The sequence below is a fragment of the Cucumis melo genome, chromosome 2, assembly GCF_025177605.1.
Source record: "Cucumis melo cultivar AY chromosome 2, USDA_Cmelo_AY_1.0, whole genome shotgun sequence".
NCBI lineage: Eukaryota > Viridiplantae > Streptophyta > Magnoliopsida > Cucurbitales > Cucurbitaceae > Cucumis > Cucumis melo.
The window spans coordinates 15031738-15057193 of record NC_066858.1 but is presented as its reverse complement, the minus strand read 5'-3'; the positions used below and the strand labels follow the sequence as shown (position 1 = coordinate 15057193).

The following is a 25456-nucleotide window of genomic DNA, read 5'->3' as shown; positions in this document are numbered from 1 at the left end:
ATAGCCAAAAATTTGGGCCCACAAATTTCCCCATAGTAACATGTAATATAACCGCACATCATGTGACCAAATCAATATAATATCTTTCTCTATCTCTTTTATGTTATCCTCCAATATATATCCCCCATACTCTTCTCTTCCCTCCCAATCAAATTTCTCTATCACACATAATCTACCAAACAAACATGAGTGAGTGTTAAAATTAAAACCCAACTATTTGTTTAGAATTTGACAATCCATTCCATAAATTATCATAATTAATTATAAATATAGAGACTTAAAATTTCAATTTAGGATGAAAATTGCGATTTAATTTAATGAGAAAATGGAAAAAAAGAAATGGGGGGTGGGAGCTAGCAGAGAACATCAAACAAAAACAAAAACAACCCATACCTTAAAATCCCATTAAAATGAAAAGGGATCTTTTATCACATGGCTGCATGTGAAGGCCAGCCAAGCTTATATGGTTAATTCCCAAAATTACCATCCATAATAATCTCTTCATTTTTACCTTAATATATATATATATATATATATATATATATATATATATATATATATATATATATATATATATATATATATATAAAATTGTAGGCCACTACTATATACCCAGTAGCCAATCACAAGGGAAAGTTAAAAAGGTTTGGGTTATTATATATGGTATGGTAGAGTGGTCCATTTCAATTATCATTTCTCATATACCCAAAAACTTTGTTTGTAAAGAAAGAACCTGGCCATGTTTTTCCACAGCTTTCTTGAACTTAAAATTTCTTTGTTCATTCACCAACTAACTACATAATATCTCAATTCTAAACAAAGCTTTGAAGCTCAAGAAAGCTGTGGGAAATCATGACACTTCCAGGCTCTTCTCAATTCCTTCCCTTCCAGGTATACATTGCAATTTTAATTTTTCCTCCTTTTATTTATTTATTTATTCACAATTTCTTCTTCATTTTCTTCAATTTTAAAGGAAGCTGGAAATTGAGGAATAATTATTCAATTTCAACTCCAATTTATTTATTGTTTGTTACTTTGTAACATTATTTGTAAGCATGCTCGTGGGTTTAGATGGATTTTTATATATCTAATTAATTAGGTAAACTTTTTAAATCTTGTAAAGGGGAAATTAGAGGATCGGAAGGCAAGTGAGTGAATTTTTGTTGAGTTTGAGAATTTTTAAACTGAGATTCGTTCATTCATTCATTCATTTTTTCTTTTGAGAAAGAAAAGGTAAAAAGGGGAATTAAGTCTGAAGAGAAGATTTCCCGCCCAACTTTTGTTTATTAATATCATCAATCATAATAATACTCATCATCTTCACGAACACTACACACTGCTTCTCCTCCCCTCTCTCACTTCTGCCATTCTCAACTTTTTCTTTTATATATATATATATATATATATATATAATATTTGTAGAAATGGTTTAATTTAATTTTGGTTCCTTATATGCTCCTACATTTCTGTGTTAAAGGTCTAATTTTGTCACCATCTGACTTCCTTTCCCTTCTTTTAGCCACTCTGTCTTTCTTCCCTTCTATACCTCTCTCTCTCTCTCTCTCTCTCTCTCTCTCTCTCTATTTTTTTTTTTAACCCTTTCACCATTTTTTACTCATCATTATTCAAATTAAATCAGCCAAAAATTGGCTTTATTTAATTTCATACCCATCTAATTTTAATTCATTTAGTGCATGCTAATTTCCTTCCATATAAATTTATTGTATTAGGTTAGGTTAGGTAGCCTCTACTTTACTTTCTTTGTCTATTTCTTCCAAATAGAGAATTATATTCATGTCATTTTTGCAACAAATTGTTTCGTTTGGTTTGGTTTGAATCTCAAACCTAAACAATAGGTTCAGAAAGTGGGAAGAGAAAAGGTGATATGAGAATATGATAATTGGTTGCATTATATTAAAGCAAAGCTCCCTCTGCAGCAATAAAGGGGTCTAAATTGGAGAGAATCATATTTTTCTTTTTCTTTAGCTAATTTATTTAATTATTTACTTACATTTGTTACCATATATGTCCCCAACTTTATACATTTATTTGGAAATTTTATTTGAATTTGGAAGAAGTAAAAATAATGGTTTTTATTTTTTTTTATCAGTGACTTCGAGTTTAATTTAAATAGAATAATTAAGTGAAATTAGTTATAATTTTATTTAAAGTTTAAAGTTTAATTGATTTATATCTTAGTTGTTTATTTTAATCAACACCAAATTTTTTGAGGTATAAATTGACTTTTCTTTCTCTCTCTCTCTCTCTCTCTCTCTCTCTCTCTCTCTCTCTCTCTCTCTCTCTCTCTCTCTCTCTCTCTTTTCATCTTTTTCACTTATCTCTCTCCTTCATTTTGTCTTTGCCTTTGCTCCAAACAACCACTCGCCCTTCCCCCTCTCAATCCAATGATATATGAGTACTTGATTTTGATACAGTAAATTTTTTTGATGTACTTGTATGTAAATATCATGGGTCGAATTATGTTATTTGGTGATCAATCATATTCACTAATTTTGAATCTTCCTCAATGGTACTTTTGACTCTAAGACAAAATGATAGTGTGGTTTTGTTATAAATCACATTGGGTCGTTTTTTTTTCTTCCTTTTATTTGAGTAAGGTACAAATGAACCGAGTGGAGAAGCCATAAATAAATTTCGTATGGGAGGGGACAAGATGTAATAGAAGAGAATGTAAAAAAGAAAGAACCATAAGATTCATGTTTTAAAATCGATTCAAATTTTTTGAATGGAAAAATATGATTACGAGGTAGATAAGTACTTTGATGTAATGTTTTGCAAATTTGATATTGAATATTATCACTATATTAAGAAAAAAATTAGTTCTTACATCATAATTTGTAGTTAGTTCTCTAATTTTAATTTCTATATAAGATGTATTAAAATTAAAGAGATGTTTTCTTCTTAGGATGATATGACTTTGTAGTTTCTATTGATATCTTTTTAGAAAAAAAATATTTTTTCCATATTGATATAGAGATAAGTACTCTAAGTATTATTAATATAGAGAAGTATTATTATTTATTATATATTTAAAAGTATGAAAATAATTATAAAAACAACAAAAAGGGGAGAGAAATTGAATCCGAGACTTTTGATTCTATTACGATGCCGGTTAAACCAAGCTCTTGATAGCAGATCGATAAAAATTTGAAACTTACTTACTTTGTGAATGGTATGATATATATCCCAACCAAAAACGAACAAATTATATGCAGTTTTAACTCTAAAATTAGTCAAAATAACATATATGCTAATTACTACAAATATAAAAATGACGTAAAACAATGCTTTTTCAATAGAGTGTTGTTGAGACTTGAGTTAAAATTTACGTTAATATATATATGATTAGATAAAAAAGGGAAAATGTCAATTTAAACACATCATCCTGTCAACGATGTATAAATTGATAGAACTATTAAAATTTGATGTTTAAATTGATATGATCTAAAAAAAAATTATAGTTTTAACTAATAAAATTATTAGATTAGAATCTAAATTGATACAACACATCCTCAAAACTCAAATGTTTTATTTATTTATTTATTTATTTATTTATTTTTCTGAAATATTACTTAAAGTTTTACATTAAAAATGCAAAAAGTAAAAATAAAAAGCGAGAAGTCGAGGGAGGAGCATGTGCCTCATTGGCTCTTCATGTGGCTTTGGGGATGAATGAAATTATCTTTGGATAACCTAATAGAAGTTTTTGAAGTGATCAAGTAGAAAAAGTGCGAGTGTGAGATAAATAAGCATTAAAATAAATAACCTCTATGCAAACCACATTTTCATACAAAAGTAAATAACATCTATGCAACATAATGTTATTGAGTAAATTCTCATTTGAAGTTATATTTGACCCATTAAATCATATTATAAATATATAAACAAAACTGTGGACTAAAACATGTTTATGGTTTTTTTTTTTTTTTCTTTTAAATTCAATTTTGAGTAAGGAGGAATAAAAGTCTTTTTTTCTTTTTAATTATAAATAAAATGACAAAGCTAACACCTATCACCACACCATTTTAAAATAAAGAATTTTAGTTTTAACTTACCATAAGAATGTAAATAGTCAAGACATTTTTTTTGTTTACCATTTTCACTAAAAGACATATACTTTACTCCATCCTAAGTCAAGTTAAAAAAAGGTAACACACACTCATGAACCCACCGACCATATATGAGATATGAGAATTTGGTAGACTTTATCCAACAACAAAAAAAGTATATTCTTCCACAAAACTTAAACCTAACTATTAGTGATTGACCAATTCACTTAATCTTTTTTATATATATGTAATAGCTTTATAAATGAGCTTATTATGTATAAGAATATTAATTAAACCAAAATTAGTTGATTAAATAAATTCACTAAATGAACAAAAGAGAGACAAATTAAAGTGAATGCAATAGGAGAAGATTGAGAAAATGAAAGAAAAAAAGGAAGGGGGTTGTATAGCGTGAATTCAGGAAACCCTAAACCATATTATTAATTAAATAAATAATAATAATAATAATAATAATTATTATTATTATTATTATTATTCATTTACCCAAATGGTGGCGATGACGTGGACGTGTAGCGTCAGGACTCTCAAAATCGAAATTTCATTATTATTATTATTATTATTATTATTATTATTATTATTATTATTATTATTATTATTATTATTATTATTATTATTATTATTATTATTTTGTTTCCTTTTCCGCCCTCTCAAAAATATGAAATAAAAAGAGGAATGCGTGAAAATGACAAATATAAGAATGGAAATTGTCAAAATAGCAAACTGTTATTTTATTTTTTTTTAATGACAAAACTAACTGCCTTGAATAATTTTCAACTTTTTTCGACCGAAAATGCCCCTCAATGGATGAAAACTGTCCATAATCAAATATAGTATATTTAAGGAACCCGGAAAATCAAACAAAACATTATCACATAGCCGATTATAGTGTATCTGTAAACACACCCACTTATGATAATTATTAACCAAATCAAATAATTATTATATTATTTCAAAAATCCCTAACCATATTTAATTGACCTCAACATCCTCTAATTATTCCCATTTTTTCCTCCAATAATTATATATTCAAATTTTAGCTACCGATTTTTTCCTTCAATTAACGCAATGAATAGGTTCTAAAATTTTAATGCAATGAATTCTTCCTTCCTAAAATAATGATAAACATGATGCAATAATTAACCATATACAAAAATATTAAAAAAAGTAACGGAAAAGCATTTAAAACATTCAAAATTCAAATTTCTAAAATTCAAATTTAAATTCCAACCATTCCCTAAGTTTATGGCAAATATAATGGGAATACTTAAGTTTAGATTCAAATCCCAACTATCCCTAAAATCATGCCAAATAAATTGTGATCTATCTTTAATGTTGCCAACAAACTGGAATTAATGGAAACCAAAACACAAGATTCACCTAAAGACAATCTCAAATTTGAATATATTAGGAAACTACAAAATTCAACGGAACGTTCATGGCCATTAAAACATAAATTTCAACGAAGAACGGAGCAAAACATATTCTTTTTGAAATTTTAACATCTTTATATTCTAAACTACTTTAGAAAAATAACTAATATTGTCTTCCCAACATTATATTCATAAGATTATGCTATATACATTTTATTTCTTTGTCCTTGTCTACCATATTTTCGTAATATCCGACCATTACATCAAATTAAAACGTGATCCCTACAAATGTTACCCGTATAATATATGAAACAATAATTTAATTTAATATTCATCCTTCCTTTATATTTTTTATAAAAATAAAACTAAAATTTTCATCTACAATATTATTTTTAGGGGAATTCGTGTAAATGACAAATATAAGAATGAAAATTAGAAAAATAGGAAACTGTTATTTTTTTTATTTATGGTAAAACTAACTGCCTGAAATAGTTTTCCACTTTTTTGGTCCGAAATTACCCCTCAACAGATGAGACACGGTATATTTAAGGAGATCCAAAAATCATAAAAATATCACATATTTGATTACAGTGTATTTGTGAACACACCCATTTATGATAATTATTAGCTAAATCAAAAAATTATTATATTCTTTCAAAGATCCCTAAATATATTCAATTGGTTTCAATATCCTCTAATTATTCTGATTTTTACCTTCAATAATTATATATTCAAATTTTAGCTATTAAGTTTAGAATCAAATCTCAACCCTCCCTAAAATCATAACAAATAAAATGTGATTTAATTATGGCAAATATAATGGAAATACTTAAGTTTAGAATCAAATCCCAACCCGCCCTAAAATCATGTCAAATAAAATGTGATCCATCTTTAATTTTGCCAACCAACCGGAATTAAGGGAAACGAAAATTTGTACTAAAAGAAGAAGGTGGAAAGCGACGGTGCGGGTGGAAAGCCATTTGAAAATTTGAAGAATGTTAGAACCGGAGAAAATTTGAAGAAAATTTTGAGAACTCGGTATTTTTTACCGATACATACAGAAAACAGAGGAAAAATCCAAAGGTTGAAGAAGGAACAGAAGCGTGAAACGAAACAACTCACCCATACTTTGGGTGGTGCAAATCAATTAAAAAGGAAGGGCGTGCAAACGGTGGAAAAGCGACGGAAGAGAAACCGATGGTAGAAAAGCGACGGAAGAGAAAGCGACGGTGGAAAAATGGAAGAGAAAGTTACGGTGGAAAAGCGACGGTGGAAATGCGTCGGAAAGCCTTTACAGAAGATGGTTTATTTTTTTGGGAGGGAAAATTAGGAAATTGAAGGGAGTGCATAGTATATATTAATTACAGGTATTTGTGGTTTTTCTTACTATTGTATTTAGGAGTCTATATTGTAAAGTAGATAGGGGCATTTAAGGCATATTTATCTCATTTAATATGTGAAAATTAACTGTTTTGCTATTTTGACAATTTAAAAACAAATTTGTTATTTATCCAAATAAAACTTAGATTTTGCTATTTTTCTTGTTGTCCCAAATAAAAATGGGTGAAATTATTAGTGGACAATGGCCCACTTAGAGAGAGAAAGAAGTAAGGCCCCAGGCCCAACAATAGCCACTTTTAAGGGCCCACAAATTTCCACATCCTAACAATATAATATAACCGCACATCATGTGACAATAATATAATATCTTTCTCTATGTTATCCTCCAACCACTCACAAGGGAAAGAAGAAGAAAAGGTTGATGGGGGGAGAGGGTTATATATGGTAGAGTGGTCCTTTAGAAAGCTAGGAATAAGCAGGAGAGGCAGCAGGCAGTGGGAGCAGCATAGTCATTTCGTTTCGTTTCTGAGTACCCCAAAATTTATGTTAGGTTTTAAGATCTGGAGAATTGGAGCTGCTGCTGTTTGTAAAATTTGTTGCAAAAGGGAACCTGGCCATGTTTTTCCACAGCTTTCTTGAACTTCTTCCCATTCTCACCAACAAATTACAATAATCTCAAATTGTAATTTTTGTAACATACTTCGAATAAGCTCAAGATAGCTGTGGGAAATCATGTCACTTTCAGGCTCTTCTTTCTTCACCATTAATTTACCTAATTTCCTTCCTCCAGGTATATATCTTACATATATATGTTTACAGTTCCTTCTTTGATCATTTTCTGTTTATTTCTTCACTACAAAAGGAAGGAAGTTGAGGAATAATTCAACAATTTCAACCCCAATTTAGTTATTATTTGCTTATTGTTGTAACTTTTGCTAATTAGGTATTGCAACACGTTTGAAGCATGCATGGGGTTAGATAATGGATTTTAATATATCTAATTAATTAATTTATATTAAAAATGGGGATTTTTTTTTTTTAAATTTCTGTAAAGGGAAAATTAAAGGTGAGTGAGTGAATTTGTGTTGAGTTTGAGAATTTTTAGATTGAGATTCATTCCTTCAATTATTATTATTATTTTTTTTTTTTTTTTGAGAAAAAAAGGGTGAAAAGGGAATTTACTCTGCACAGAAGATTCCCCAACTTTTGTTTAATATCATCAATCATAATAAAACTCATCTTCATGTAGAGTAGACTGCTTCTGCCCTCTCCCAGTTCTGCCACTCCCACTTTTTTTCTTTAAATTATATATATATATATACACACATATATACATACATATTAAATAATTTACTTTAGTTTTGGTCCCTTATATGCTCCTACATTTCTGTGAAAAAGGTCTAATTTTGTCACCATCTGACTCTCTTCCCTTTTTTTAACCATTCTCTGTCTTTCTTCCCTTCTATACACCTCTCTCTATTGTTTTTTTTACCCACCTTTCACCATTTTTACACTCATCATTATTCAAATTAAATCAATAAAAAAAATGGGTTTAATTAGTTTCATACTCATCGAATTTAATTAACTTAGTGTATGCTAACTTTCTTCTATTTAAATGCATTGTTTTAGGTTAGGTCAGGTTTATGTATAGGCTCTACTTTTTGTCTGTCTCTCTACACTACCTTTCTTCCAACAGAGAATTATATTCATACCCATTTTTTAAGGATGAGTTCCATTCAGTTGGGTTCGATTGGGTTCCAGAATTCTATGGTGAAAAGTGTTGGTGAAAGGTTGGATATGGATATTGATAACTGGAGACGTTTAAACAAAGCAGTAAGCAAGCGGCTGGGGAGGGGTCCAAATCTAGACAGTCATATTCTTTTTTCTTTCCTTTAATTAATTTATTTACATTTGTTACTATATATCCCAAACTTTGCATTTATTTTCGAAATTCTATTGGAATTTGGTATTTCTGTACTCCTACAAACTATATGTACTGCCTCCCCTCTCTTAAATATTCTTCATTTTTATTTAAAAATAAAATCAATTTTATCCATAAATTCTAAATTGAAATTGTATCCATTTAAACCCTAAATATTATCAAAAATAAATCGGTTGAGAAGATTGAATGTTGAGGGAGATAATGAATTCAAATGTTGTACTATCTATGTATTGTTTTTCATCCACAAATATATTTCTCCTATTTTTCTTTAATTACTTGAAATGAATTTTGTGGTATATTGTTTTTCTGACAATAATTATGGTCGGATTTTGGAAGAATATTATATAATCATTTTATGAGTTTCCTTTCAAATGCAATTAAGTGAAATTAGTTATAAATTAGCTACCATAAAATCTAAATTGATTTAATTGCCAAAATTTCGGTATATGTTGAAATATGTAATCTGGTATTATGAGTATACAACAATTTTGAAACTTCTCAATACTACCTTTTGGAGTGTATAAGACAAAATGACAAAATGGCTTTATTACAAGTCATATTGGGTGGTTTTCTTTATTTTTTTTTTTTTTTATCCTTTTACTTGAGTAAGGTACAAATGAAATATCTTTTGGGTAACCTAATAAAGGTTTCTGAACTAAAGTAGAGAATGTATGAGATAGATAACAATGAGAAAACACACACACACATTCCCATATATGATGATATTCAAATTATATTTGACCTATTAAATAAGATAATAAATATATAAACAATAAAACTGTGGACTGAAATATGTTTTTTTTTTTTTTAATAGTTCAAAATTGAGTAAGGAAGAATAAAAGGTTTATTAGTACAAAATGACAAAAGCAGACAGGGAATTGTGTGCATTAACATCGAGGAAGTTGTGCCCTAATTATACCATTATTTTAATTAATTACTTTCGCTAATCTCAATTTTCGAATTTCTAACCTCACAAAGCACAAGAAATCTTCACCCTTTTTTCCATCAAAACCCAAAAGACAAACAAATAATCCAAACCCTCCTTTTGACTTTGATCTCACAAAATTAGACAAAGAGAAAAAACAATCCCTTTTTTACTGAACATAACCATGTTTAAATACAACAAAAAGATCTATAAAATATATAAAGAAAAAATATCAATTTACACACTAAACACTAAAGTTGTACAAAATATATCAATTTAAACTTCCAACTTTCATAGTATATTCAAACAAAACATAATAAAAGGATTTAAATTGATGCATCTAATGTAAAAAGGATATAATCTCATAGTTAAGGGATATAAATTGATATTTGCCTAATAAATAAATAAATGTAATTAAATTTCAATTAAATTCATAAATTAACGTTTTTTAAATAACTATAAAGAGAGAGGTTTTGAATATGAACAATATATAGAGTGTAAACAACGAATCATAGATCATGGATTTAAAATCTTTATGTTTGCATCATTGGGTTACAAACTGTTAATATATTATTATATTGTATAGAGTAGCGGGAAAAGAAAAACAAAAACAAACAATAATCAAATTATGGTAGATGTAAGTGAATGTTTCATCATGATTGTTGATTTAAAAATGAGAGTTGGATCTATGACCTGTAAAAGATGAATTAAACAAATGGGTATGGGGTATATTAATTACAAGGATTGAAACCCTCCCTGTAGCATAATTAAAATAGAAAATACTTTTTCAAATATAAAATGTTATGACTTAAAAAAAAAATAAAAAAAGAGTTTTAAATTTTATAGTGTAAATATTTGATTTGTAGTGTATATTCAGAAGCTTTTCGTGATCAAAATTGGTGAGGTGCCAGGGTGCTTCACGGGATACTTGAGACTTAATTTTGGAGTTTTTTTTTTTTTTTTTTTTTTTTAAATTTCTTTATGTTTGTAATTGTGACTTTTTACTCACTTGATCATTAATTTTATGTAAATATTTTACGAATATTATTTGTTATTTATTAATTATTTCTTATAGCAAAATTTTTGCACAACAGCCATTTCGATAAAAAAAAATTTTAACTCGATTTTAACCATAAATGATTTATATTCTTAAATAAATTCCAAAAAATAAAAAATAATAAGTTAATTGTTTCAAAGCATTTAACAAAAGTTTTGTTTCCAAAACGAGATTTTTTTTGGACCAACCAAATAGAGATATCAATGTGGGAAATTAGGGTTTCACATAAACCTATTTATTATGATTTAACTAAATTATTATGAGTTAAAAAAAAAAACTTCTTTTTTTTAGTGTTCAAAAGTATTTTAACACATTCATAAAATCATAAAATAACAAACAAAAAAAATCCAGTGTTTATAGGGTTAATTAAGCACAATTTAAAGAAAAAAAAATCAAAAACCAAGGGGCTATCACATATAATGGAGCCTCAACTTTTTTTTTTTTTTTTGTCAGGACAATAGAAGCGTGAATTAATACTTAAGATCTCATATAATTTATTTGTATATACTTACAATTCTCTTGGTTTTTAATGTTAATTTTACAATCATCTATTAAAAAAAAGAAAAAAAAAGAAGAGAAAAACATAATTCCAAAATTTATGAAAATTATGCTTTATTGTTTTGAAAATTGAAACTCATGGAAACTATACATAATAGATAATACCCCCCCTTGTTTTCAAATTTTGTTATAGGATCTTGACAAATAGACCTTAAATCCATGCGACGGTTACGAAAAGGGACAAAGAATCCTTTAATTCATACCTACTGCTTCAAATTATGATGTATAAATTTATTAAAGAAGCCTTAAACTTCAAAAATATTGCATAACAGGAAAGGAAGTAAATTAAACAATATTTATCAAAAACAAGAAATGATGATTAAAGCATTCTCAATACACCAAACACAACAATAGTTAATGCATGTTTTCATTTTATTTGAAGCAAATACTTTTTTTTTAAAAAAAAAACCCTATTAATTTATTGTGAAGTACAAATTTACTCTAGTAAATATTTAAACTTCAATAAGTATATAAACAAAGTTCCTATAAACTTTTAAAATATCTACTAATTAGATTCATGAGATCCTAATCTATGAGACTCTAATATTTTTAAGATTTCATGGGCAAAAATAAAAAAAATAAAAACTCTCTTGAGATCTCGCCAAATTGTTAGATAATAAATTGAGAGCTTAGTGATTTATTAGAAACTTTATTCTAATATGAAGGTTAACTTAACCTAGGAATGTAAGTGAAAGATCATGGACATTTTTCCTTTTATCACATAAGCATACCAAACAAGCCTATCTCACGGTATTTCTTTCTTTAGAGTCATGTAGCTAGTTCAAGTTCTCATACCACGGAAAGAATGAATAAAGGAACACATGCATAGTGATGAACTTCATGAGCATATGATATAAAATCATGTATATAATAGCTTGAAGGACCTTGATATATATACACATATATATAAACAAAAATAAATTTTATTATAAAAAGCTAAAGTTAGTTCATTAATGATTCAGTAAAAGAACAGAAGAGAGACAAATTAAAAGTGAATGTGATAGGTGAAGATGACAAAATGAAAAAACAAAAATAAAGAAAAGAAAAGAAAGTGTTTGTATGGCCTGAATTGATGGAGTTTGAAGCTAAAAAAGAGCCAATTAAAGGCCTTCTGTTATGTGGTCCAAATACCTTAAACCTAGCATTCAATACAATAGGAATAATTTCATATTTCACATTTACTATGCTGCACAGAATAATCATCCTTCCCCCTCTTTAATAATTCTACTCAACCCATAGAGATCTCAAATTTCACAAATTCACCCCCAGAAAAAAAATAAATCAGCTTCATTCATTTAATTAATTTAACAAAATTAGAAAACTATAAAGTAAATAAAATAAAACCTCGATGGAATCTATGGCTGCAGTGAACCATATGAAACTGTTGGTTTATCTACAGGCACAGTAAAAGTACAGATCCATATAACCTTTTGAAAGCAACTAATTTAATTATAATTCATATATATATATATAATCATAATAATAATAATTAATAATCATCATCATCATGGAAAGGCATATATATAGCTTTAAAGCCGTTTTCACAGAAACTTGTTTTTGCCTGCTATGGAACCTACACATGGGGTCACAGTAAAAATAAAAAAACCCCCCAAAAAAAGTAGAATAAAAAAAAACCAAAAAAGGTGATTTCAATCCATTCATTCATTCAACATATACCTCCTTATATCAATGGAGAAAAAAATAGGTATTGATTAAAATTCCAATAAATCAAAAGAGGGAATAATAATCATCATGATGTTATAAAAGAACAGAGAAATCGAAAGATAAGGCTTTAAAATTAGCAATTACAGACCTTACAAAATTTCCGATGGCAATGATAAACCTCTAAATTTACCGTTTCTGAAAAAGGAAACAAAAATTGCAATTACAGATTAAGGAAAAGGGAGAATTATTCAATCGTATAATTAAAATTGAAGGAGATTATAGAAATATATGTACCGATTTCAGCAGCGATGGAAGATTTCAATTGTAGATTTATGGAATTGATTTGACTCTGACTGTATCTTCCCACAGCTTTATTGAACCGCAACAAAATCGATGAACAAAAAACGCTTTGAGATCGATCGAGAGATCGAGAAAGGGGAAATTAAGAGCGAATTGAGTTCAGGAAGGGATGCAGTTCAAGAAAGCTGTGGAAGAATACAAACAGAGGCAATTTTAAGAACCGCCATTAGAACAGCAACAGAAGGAAACAAAAAAAATCAAAGAAATTAGGGTATAGAACCCTAGATAGATAGAGAGAGAGAGAGAAATGGGAGAAGAAATAGAGAGAGTTAGGTTTTAGGGGAAGAAGAAGAGGCTCGTATTTATAGGAGGAATTGAGAGCTCTATGGCGAGATTTTCTTTTTTTCTTTTTTTTTTTAAACCCATCAATCCCGAGAAGAATATTGGGCCTAATTCTGGAGGATTACAGAGTTTTAGTTAGTCCTGATTTTAATAAAAAAAAATTTAAAAATGTTTTAGTTTTAGTTTAATCTTTAATTTTAATTATTTGAAAAAAAAAAACATTCACATTATTTTAGTTTATAATTTTACAATAAATTAACTTCTAAATTCTATCTAATAATAAAAACTAATAATATTGAGATCTATTAAAAGCATATATATACTAAATTTAGATGGTGAGAGTACATAGATTAAAATAGTATGAAATTTTATTTTGATTTATTTTATTGTCTTTCTTTCAATATTTCAATCTATATCAAACTGCACCTATTTTGTATTTAGGCCTATATCAAAGTAAATTTTTTCTAATTATAATGATAATTGTAATTAATACATTAAAATTTTCAATGGTAAAAATTGAACCGTCAAACTTATAATATAAACATTATAATTGAACTCTCAAACTTAACTAATAGTAGAAATTATCGTCTTTCAAAGTTGAAAATTTTCATCTATTAGTCCAATTTTAACTATATGGAGGACTAAACAATCACTTTTTAGAATAAGAAGCCATACAAATTATTGGGGAGCTAAGCTAACCATATTTTAGTATTAATTTAATTATTTGTTAAGAAGAAAAAAATTGTGAGATGGAAAAAGAAAAAAAGAAGAAGAACAAAAATCTGACAAAATTCGTGTGGAACGACGTATGTTGGTTGTAGTATGTCATAATTATACGTGCGGCTGGGATGGCAGTTTTCCGGATCTAACGGTGGCGGTTGGCATCGTGGGGACAAGGGCGCTCGGTCCCACGCTAGATCTGTCCGTTTCCGATGATGAAAAGTCCACCTTCACGCTCGCTTTCCAGCGTGTGCAGATCACGGCGTTCGTGATGTGAGACTGGGTGGTGGCCTTAAAGACCATCATGATTCCATGTGCTTCCTTCAAACTTCCTTCCTTCCTTCCTTCTCTTTTTTAACACTATGTATTTGTATTTTGCACAATTCTTTTTTTTTTTTTTTTGAATTATTTACGTTTAAAATATGGAACAAATATTATTAAAACTAACCAATAATTCAATTGAATGCTTGTGGAGTTCATGTTAGATTTAATCCCAATTTGGTTCTTATATAATTGAATGGGCTCACTTCATTAATTAATATGTTTTTATGATGTACTACATTATTACCACTTTTATGAATTTGATTTTCCTTTTTTTTTTTTCTTTCTTTCTTTCTTTCATGTAGGTCCCTCTCCTCTCTCCTCTCACAATGTGAAACAATATTACTTCCCATCTTATTAAAATAGAATTAGAAATTAAATTGTCATGTCAACTATAATTATAAACGTTGCACTAATTTTTGAAAGTACATCTTCTAATATAAAATAAAACTCAAAGTACATAACCTAAAAAAATATATATTTTTTAACATAAAATATTTCAATTTAGTTTTTCATGCTGTGATATTTTTAACTGCAGTTAAGTTACTCTTATGTAATAAGGTTTGAAGATGGAACATTTTACTTCGACAAAGATAATGTCAAATTTTATTATTGAGTTAAGTTCACTTTTAACATCTTTACCAAAATTCTATTGGTAGAAAATTGTGACTACAACCGTTCCTTTAGTTGTTTTATAAAGTTATCTTTTTTAGCTGTTAAAACTTTTAAAATGTCACTGTATTTCGCAATTCATTTTAGTTTAGAAGTTTTCAAAGTAATTTTTTTTTATTTAAAACTAGAATTTTTTTCTCGACAATTTATCTCTTTTCTTTAAAGTTATATCTCAAACTTATTATTCTAATTCAAAATATGCCATATAATTATTAAAAAGAATAAAATTACTTTTGAGAAATTGTAAACTTATTCTTACAATTTAGAGAGACATCGTTACATTTTGAAAACTTAACGAACCACATGCGCATATTCTTTAAAACTCAAAAATTAGACTTTTCCAGCTATTATATTAACTTTTTTTTTTTTTTAGTTTACCAATATGTAGAAAGAGAGAAGTAAACATTTAACTTATTTGTAAAAATTATATCACGTAGGCTCATGGTACATAAAAACTTATCCTAAGAAAATTTCATACATAACCATGTCAATTAATTGATGAATGGAATCAAGTTGTTGAAAAGGTTACACTTGGAATAATATTTCTCAAACTCGTTTTTTCATTACATCTCAAATTTGGAATATTTTTTCAATTTAGTCTCGATAAGTTTTGAAATTGCAACTTATAAGTTTCTTATCTTTTCACGTATTTCTATTTACTTAATGTGAAAAATGTTAAAATTCTCTTAAAAACAATATATATAAAAAGGATTAATTTGAAACTTCTAAACTTAATTGAAAGGAGTAAATTGAAAAGAAAAATGATAAAATTTCAAATTATTAGTGGTATAAAAACTTAAATAAGTAGTTAAAATTTTAAAAGGATTTTAAGAGTATTTATGAATGAATTTACCGATTATTATAGAATTAATTAAGAAAATATATATAGTTGAGGTTTGGTGTGGTGGGTCCGTAAAAAGAGAAAACGATGGGGGTAGTGCGCGTGAAATAAGATATTTGGGGGACTAAAAAGAAAACGGAGAAGGGCCAGGATGGAAAGCGAAAATTTAAAAAATGAGAATAATGACAAATTAATGCTCTACTTCTCCATCTAATTTTTACTTCTCACATGTAATAAAATATTTTCAAATACATATACTTAATTTTATATTTTTAAATATAGTAAACTAAATCAAAATTTCATTCCTAAACTCTTCTATTATCTACCTAATAGACAATAATAGAAGTCTATCAATGTCTATCAAATAGATATTGTGATAGAAATATATCAATGTTTATCAGTATCTACTATTGATAGGAACAAATACTTTACTATATTTGATAAATAATTTTGAACAATTTTATTCTTTTTTTTCTTCGTACCAACAAAATACAAACAACTAATTGCATTTCATTAAATCTTTTCAAATAAGGTAAATAATCTAGAATCAATTTTGAATTTTTAACGATAAGATTCGATGCTCTAGCAATTTGGTTTATCATTTTTCAAAATTAAGCTTTACTTAGTTTTACTTATTTTAGGTGTTTACATTTTTTTTTTAAATTAGGTTATTATTAAAATTTGAAATGAAAAGAAAATTAGAGAAAAAATTAAAATAAATTGTAAAAGTAATAATAAGAGAGAGTTTTAAATGGTTGTTGCTTGACCTAAGGATAAATAAAATATTTGAACGATTCAATCTATGGTTGACCTAGTAATAAATAAATTAGAATATAGAAACTAAAACATAATAAATCGATATAGGGTAATCACGTACCCTATCTATAATTAACATTAATATATATGGATGATATATTAGGAAAATATCAAAAAAAAAAAAAAAAAAAAGAAAGAAAGATATGGGTTAGTTAGGTTGAAGACTAAAACATGAAAAGAAAAAAGAATGAAAATAGAAAGAAAGAAAGAAAGAAAGGGAAGGGAGGGGTTAATAAAAAAGAAAAAAAGAAAATAGGGGGATTGGAGAGGGAGGAATCACATGGGGGAGACCCCACAGTGGGAACATGTGTGCGTGTGACAGTACACCCCCGTCTTTCCAGGAAACGGAGGTCTCTTTGTCGCTCGCCCTTTTCCCTACGGACCACTTCCATTCCTAATTCAATGCCCATTGCCACCCACATACATATTTCAAACTCTCTTCATTCATTTTACTTCTACATTCTTTCTTTTAACCACTCCTCATTTCTAATATTCATCCCACCTATATCTCTTATTCACCTTTCTTTACCTTTCAACTAAAACATACTTAATTCAATTTTACATTGTTTCCTATCCATTTTTTCAATTATGTAACTTGTTAATGTATTTTCATAACGAGTAATTCAACTGACTTAAAAATATATACTATCCACTTTGAGCTTCAAATATATGGAAACTCGTTATACAATAATACCTAATTTATATTGTCTATTAGAGTATTGAAAAAAAGAGAAGTTAAGTCACCCATTTGATTCTTATAGTTTTGACTTTTTTTTTTTTTTTTTTTTTGGATATTGGAGTTGATTTCTAGGGTTTGGTTAAATTTTGAAGGTTTAAATTCTATTTTGGTCTCTGAACTTTTTCAAAACATATATTTTGGTTCCTAAACTTTTTAAAAAAACTTATCTTGGTCCTTACCATTAGGATTCCGTTAATTCTTTAACAAAATATAATGACGTGACTTATATATTTGGATGATTAGCCTCTAAATTATTTATCATATTAATTGAATGGATAAATAATCATCATATTATATAAATCTTTTATGCCAACAAAAAAACATAATCAACACATTTGAATCAAATAAACCCAAATTCAAAACTAATTTTGTTCTTTATTTTTCTCTAAAAATCAAATCTCTAACATCCCCTCCCGGCACCCCACCCTTTATTTATTTATTTGGTTTTTCAAATTGAAATGTTGAAGTAAATTAGAAGAACGACATTAAGCATAATATAAAAACTGACATATTGGTGTTAACATCCATGACAAGGTAAAAATAAATTAGAAAATTAAAATAAGTAGAACACATGTCTGAAATAAACTCTGCGGAAATTGCAAATATAAATATTCTCACAGTCAAGCCCAACTGCTCTCCCAGAAAAGAAGAAAAAACTAGAAGGAAGAGAAAAAAACACCTCAATGAATCACAAACCATCCCAACCTTGAGGCACTGACATCTAGGCATGTGAGTTGACAAAATAAGGTAGAACGACAGTCAAAATCTTGAAAACAGTTACTTTTTAAATTATTCGATAAAACATTAATTTATCATCTAATATTTAATTAAAAATCAAACCAGTAATTATCTTATTTGATAACCTAGTCATCCATATAAAAGTCACCTCATCATTCAATCGGAGTGTTAACTGAATCTTCACAATAAGGACTAAAACATGCACATTTTAAAAGCTCAGTGACTAAAACATAGGTTTTTTAACAATTGAAGTGTTAAAATAAAATCCAATATACAAAGTTTAGAGATCAACGTACAATTTAAACAAATTCTTAAAAATCACTCCTACATTTCATTTTCATATACGTTAAAATCAAATATGTTTTTTCATAAGCTACCACGTAAATAATAAATATGTCTTAAATTCAATACATGAATAAATTCAATGGAATAAAACGTTAAAGTAAACCAAACTCAATTTAAGATTACTTTTTGTTTAAAGAGATGGAAAGTTTGAAATCACACATTGTCTCACTTCTTCAACTTAGAAAAAAAAAATGAAAGCGACAATTTTTTTACTTCATTTTCTTTTTAATTTCAACAATATTTAAGATTATACGATTAAAACTTATGTATTTTTTAGTAGAGTATATATATGTACTTTAAATTAATATAAGTGGACAAAAGTGACAACTTTTCTTTTTTTCTTTTTTTTTAATAAAGGAAATACATTTTTAAAATATTAAGTGTAAAAGTATCCACTCAATATGTTTCAATCTTCCATCTCTTTAATTACGTTTTATCAATTTATATTTCTCTTTAATTACCTTTTATCAATTTATATTTCTTTCAAAAAGTTACTTTTGTCTAGAAAAAAGAGGTTGAAAGAGAAAGATTAAGAGCAAATTCTCACCTAGCTATAATTAAAAAGATTGGGATTAGATTGTGTTTAAAATTTAATTATATAGCTGGCCAACACTAAGTTAGTCCACTCTAATAATATTGTGACTATTAGCTAATCCCATGCCTTTATGTAAAATGTTTTGTTTGATTTGATGTCACCACCACCATTATTCAACTTTTTTTTTTCTTTTTAATAATGGACCCCATTAGCTAATAACCCAAAATAAAAATAAAAAAGGAGAAAAAAAAACTCTTTTTTTTTGGAGTGGTTGGTGATGGACATGGACAGCTAATAACTCTTCAATCCCACCTTATTAATCTTGTTCTTTTCCTTCTTTCCTTTTCAAATTTAAACTAATTAATATTATGATTTATGACCCTTTTTTATTTTCTAATATCATGTGAGATTTGAGATCTATAAATATATATATATATATATATCACAATTATCTTTATTGTTATTATTAATCTTTTTTGCTTTATTCACATGCTAGGAATGATATTTGACTTTAGGGCACATTATCCTCATAATTTGATTGGATATGCTAAAGTTAAATATATCTTATTTAATTTTCATTAAAGTGTTTTGTGTATATACTCCTTTTACTTCTTGCTCTTATACCTTTTTCAAGTTTAAATAATATTGGGTTTATTTCTAGGTCAAGAACAAATAAGGGTTTAATCCACATTTTTCTTTTTTGTATATTTCCTACCGCCACAATTTTTTTAATTTTGAATATGGTTTAATTACTACCTTTTCAATTATATATAATATTATTATGTATGAAACGAGCTATGAGAAAATCTTTACACATTTGTTTTATCTCAACAACTTCTTTGTAATTTTTTTTATCATTCGTCACAACTATATATAAGTTGAGGTGATTACATTCAAAGTGATGTATTCTTTTATGTACACGTGTACTATAACCATAAATATGAAACATGCATCACGACCCAACGATAAAGACATGTTTGAATGGGGTAGTTACATACTTTCCTCGTTAAAACTATATAGGTTACAATGTGTAACACCTTAAGAAGAAATGCCACTTGATCACCTTAACACTACTAGAAAAATGGCCAACGATGACAGTCAAACGCTGTCATATTTAAAATTCATGCATGTATTTTTAGTCATTGTTTCAGCAGTCATGAAAAGTCTATTATGGCAGTTTGAAAAAACTGTCACAATAGGTGTTTTTCATGACAGAAAATAAATGTCACGTATCTCTTATTGATGACAGATAATAACTGTCATTATTTATATTTTATGACAAAAAATAAATGTTACATATTTAGTACTATTGACAGATAATAAATGTCATTATTTATATTTTATGACAATGACTAACTATCATCATTTCACCTAGCATGACTTTAATTGACTGTCAAGAATACCTTTTTCATGACAGTTTTTTTTTTTAAAAAATTCAAATGTCATATACTCCTCCATTATTACATTTGTTTCTTGCCATATTTTTTTCAGTCCCTATTTTTCTTGCAGTCTTGCCATTACATAGACCAATTCAATCACAAAGTACTATACAACACACTCATATGGAAACAAACCATCAACGCTTTAATATATATCCGTCAACATACACTTTATAATTTATACAATTGTTGGTAAATGGTTTGTACAATGATAGAATGAACATATATGTTTTGGTACCAACAAGCTATTTAAATAAGTACATTTCAACCAAAATTTTGCTACCAAACCTACAAAAAGGCCTATAAATCAATCAATTGCTCCAATGGATTCTTGCAAAACCTAGTAAGAAAACAAAACAAAATTTTAGAGTATGACTCTACATATCAATATACGAATATAAGAAGGTTTTACCCTTTGTAATGCCAACATAAGGTACTAATTCTAGCCCTAGTTAAAAGGAGAGATAAATTAAATCTACTTCACCTAATTATTAATTCATAATATATCTCCATATATCCTCCTCCTCCCAATGTAACCTTGAAGTCATTTAAACTAATATCAAGGAGTTTAACCACTTCTAACCACTATATGAAATGTTTTTCGATCCAACAACACAATTCCAAAATGACCTCAAACTCTATAAACCTTAGCTTCTTCACACATTATAAGCAGAAACATATTGTTTGAAACGCAAACCATTGAATCAGTCATCAAGGAAATTCAATTATGTCCACAAGAAATCCCAACAATCACAAAATTTTAAAGAGAAATAGGTAAAGATAAATGAAAGATATGAAGTTTCAATTCTCAACAAGATAACCAAGCAGACATAGAGTCCAATGCATTCTTCTTCCAACAAAAGCTCCATTTATATTCAAATATTCAAAGTTTTTACTGACATTCTATCAAGATGAACATTACAATTGCTCAAAATCCACTTATTTTTCTCTTTCTTTTAATCAAATAAAGAGACATACAACATAAGTAGTATTATCCAGAACTATGATACCATTAATTTGTCAAGTTCCTTGTAACTAAAAGTGAAAAAAATCAGATTTGAATGGATCAACACTAGCCATACACAACATGTTCGCATTTACGTTTCAGCCATCTAAAACGACATAACTATTCAACTTATGTAGCAAACTAACTTGTCAAATTCATTGACAGTAGTGCGATTGCTGCCTCATATTTTCAGTTTTGTAGAACTTTGTGTTCATTACTACACACATCTGACAAAAAGAAAATATGAACCATATAATGACACAAGAAATTATTGATATTGGTCAAACACATCCTTCTCAAGAGTTGGGAGAACCTCGTCGTAGTGGGAGGGTTGTACGACAGCCTGATCGCTATTTGGGTTTAAGTGAAGCTTAAATCATCATACCTGATGATGGGATAGAGGATCCATTAACCTATAAACAGGCAATGAATGATGTGGACAGTGACCAATGGATCAAAGCCATGGACCTCGAAATGGAATCTATGTATTCCAATTCTGTCTGGACTCTAGTAGATGCCCCAAGTGAGATAAGACCTATTGGTTGTAAATGAATCTACAAGAGAAACGAGACCAAGCTGGTAAAGTACAGACTTTCAAAGCTCGACTAATGGCAAAAGGCTACACACAAAAGAAGGGAATAGATTATGAAGAAACTTTCTCTCCTGTTGCCATGATAAAGTCGATATGAATACTCTTGTCCATCGCCACTTTTTATGATTATGAAATTTGGCATATGGATGTCAAGACAACCTTTTTGAACGATAATCTTGAAGAAAGTATTTATATGGTCCAACCAGAGGGGTATATTCAAAAGGATCAAGAACAAAAAGTTTGTAAGCTTAAAAAATCTATTTATGGATAAAAACAAGCTTCTAGATCTTGGAATATAAGATTTGATACTGCGATCAAATCCTATGGTTTTAAACAGAATGTTGATGAACCTTGTGTTTACAAAAGGATCATCAATTCTACTGTAGCATTCTTAGTTCTGTATGTAGATGACATTCTACTCATTGGGAATGGCGTAGGTCATCTAACTGATATTAAGGAATGGCTAGCTACGCAATTCCAGATGAAGGATTTGGGAAATGCACAATATGTTCTTGGTATCCAAATAGTTCGGAACCGAAAGAACAAAACTCTAGCCATGTCTCAAACATCTTATATGGACAAAATGTTGTCAAGATATAAGATGCAGAATTTCAAAAAGGCTCTGCTGTCGTACAGATATGGAATTCATTTATCAAAAGAACAATGTCCAAAGACACCTCAAGAAGTTGAGGATATGAGTAACATTTCCTATGCTTATGCTGTTGGGAGCCTGATGTATGCAATGTTGTGTACTAGACCTGACATTTGCTATTCAGTGGGGATTGTTAGTAGATATCAGTCCAATCCTGGACGTGATCATTGGACAGCCATTAAGAATATTCTAAAATATCTTAGAAGAACAAAAGACTACATGCTTGTGTATGGTTCTAAGGATCTGATCCTTATTGGATACACTGACTCCGATTTTCAAACTGATAAAGATGCTAGAAAGTCTACATCAGGATCCGTTTTCACTCTGAACGGAGGAGCAGTAGTATGGAGAAGCATAAAACAATCTTGTATTGCTGACTCCACTATGGAAGTTGAATATGTAGCTGCCTGTGAAGCAGCAAAGAAAGCAGTATGGCTTAAAAAGTTCTTAACAGATTTGGAAGGTGTTCCAAATATGCATTTGTCAATCACCTTATACTGTGACAACAGTGGTGCAGTTGCCAATTCACGAGAACCTAGAAGTCATAAACGTGGAAAGCACATTGAACGAAAGTACCATCTTATCAGGGAAATTGTACATCGAGGAGACGTTACAGTAACAAAAATCTCGTCTGGCAAAACATGGCTGATTCGTTTACAAAAGCTCTCATGGCTAAAGTGTTTAAGAGCCACCTACATGGTTTAGGTCTACGCGATTTGTAAACTAAGACGAGTGGGAGACTTATTGGGATTATGCCCTATTTTATATATGTGTTTATTGTACTCATGTATATATACTTTTCTCTCATTATAAAATTCTAACTTACTTGGAGTTTTAGTCCAAGTGGGAGTTTGTTGGAATTTGTGTCCTAAAACTTATACTTTGTTATTTGATTCAATAAAATTTATTATTGAATGCTATAATCTTAAAACCAATAATTCTTAAGGTCCCGATGCTATTTACTAGTTTGTCATATATATTTGAACTTTATATGGAGACATAAACATGGATTAAGTTCAAGTTAATAGCTCAAAATAGCTTATTGGGTCGGTCTATAGTGTATGAATAAGGTTGGGCGCCTTATTTTGGATAAACACTATGGATGCGGCCCGCTCCATAGTTAGTACAAACGAGGTAATCCTGAATTGTTCATGTAGAGACATGGGAGTGGGGGCATCCTATGTAAATGGTTTGCATAAGACTGGAACCATGAAGTAGTCACTTTTAGTTATAACACCGTAAAATATAAACTGACTATTTCATTTATGACGACCTAGGTAACTTGATCTTAATCCTAAGCTAACTATGAACTTCTGTTTATTCGGTATTATCCTTAGATCTGCATAGGTGAGGGTAGCTCAACATCACTGGCCCAATAAGCCTCCAATTTCAGGGTTAAGACTGAGTTGATAGCTAGGGACATAGGGTGCAAGATGAAATTCACTCCTACTCACATTTGGGATAGTAGATTGGTTGTTTTCTTAAGGACTGAATCCAAGTCTTGAACAAAGGGCCCCACCTTCTCATTGGCCTGAGAAGGATTATGGTTTATAGGTTGTACCTTAAACCAATTATTTAATAGTGGATTAGTGGGTCTTAAGGAGCAAGATGTAATCTCGGGGGTAAAACAATATTTTGACCTAGCCAAGATTACGAACAACCTGTGAAGGATCGTAATCTATAGTGAGAGGAGTGCAGCTAAGAGTGATACAATATAATTTTATTGTGAAACAACATCTAGGCACAACGACTCCTGGAATGTTTGATCAACTATTAAGACCATCAATGTCGCAATTATCAAAATAAAAATGACTCGGTAAACCCTTTGGAGGTATTTACATTTTTTTTAAAGAAGAAAATACATAAATTATTGATACAACTAGAAAAGCTACACCCGGTTCCAGTTCATAATAACCTTGAGGATCTAACATAAAATAGTCTAAACTTTTCCCATACTTCGTAAAATACAAATGCACCAAATTTCACATTTAAGAAAATAGCTATTCTTCTATAATTGAGAACACTTCCAACGCCTAAACCTATAATTTATCTATCAGAAATTGTATGAACTAATCCAATTTAGATCCCGAACAAAACAAAATAAATGAAAGCATTGGTTCATTGAATGGCCGATAAAATGGGAATATCCTCTAATGTCTGGCATTTGGAGCCCTTGAAAGTGGAGTTCGTTCCTCTAATATCAAATGGAGATGGTTGACGGCGTTTGAAGACGAGGTTGAGGGTGGAGTTGTTGCGTCCGATGGCCGATCGCGTTTGAAGAAAATTGAGAGGTGTTGTGTAAGGGTTTGAGGAAAGCAAATGGTTGTTCGCGTTTGAAGAAAAGGAAAGGGAGAGCGTGAGGGTTTGTTGTTTTTTTTTTATTAAAATGTATCTTAAGTAACTTTTATTTTAATAAATTTGAATAATAATTTTTTTAATGTTTTTACCT

General features: G+C 28.8%; 3 long non-coding RNA genes and 3 other non-coding genes across 6 annotated transcripts; 4 read left to right on the top strand and 2 right to left on the bottom strand.

Annotated features, from left to right (window-relative positions):
• Positions 1-639: 639 nt before the first annotated feature.
• On the top strand, positions 640-2253 carry LOC127148237 (uncharacterized). The gene is made up of 2 exons (XR_007819088.1): positions 640-891; positions 1857-2253. It is a non-coding gene; the product is annotated as an uncharacterized LOC127148237 (long non-coding RNA).
• On the top strand, positions 736-858 carry MIR396A (microRNA MIR396a). The gene has a single exon (NR_120724.1). It is a non-coding gene; the product is annotated as a microRNA MIR396a (primary transcript).
• A 5161-nt stretch (positions 2254-7414) lies between the features above and the next one.
• On the top strand, positions 7415-7540 carry MIR396C (microRNA MIR396c). The gene has a single exon (NR_120763.1). It is a non-coding gene; the product is annotated as a microRNA MIR396c (primary transcript).
• LOC127148235 (uncharacterized) lies at positions 7443-8779 on the top strand. The gene is made up of 2 exons (XR_007819086.1): positions 7443-7592; positions 8432-8779. It is a non-coding gene; the product is annotated as an uncharacterized LOC127148235 (long non-coding RNA).
• Positions 8780-12189: 3410 nt separating this feature from the next.
• Positions 12190-13668, bottom strand: LOC127148236 (uncharacterized). The gene is made up of 2 exons (XR_007819087.1): positions 13244-13668; positions 12190-13144 (listed from the first exon to the last, which is right to left on the bottom strand). It is a non-coding gene; the product is annotated as an uncharacterized LOC127148236 (long non-coding RNA).
• Positions 13301-13451, bottom strand: MIR396B (microRNA MIR396b). The gene has a single exon (NR_120762.1). It is a non-coding gene; the product is annotated as a microRNA MIR396b (primary transcript).
• Positions 13669-25456: the final 11788 nt, after the last annotated feature.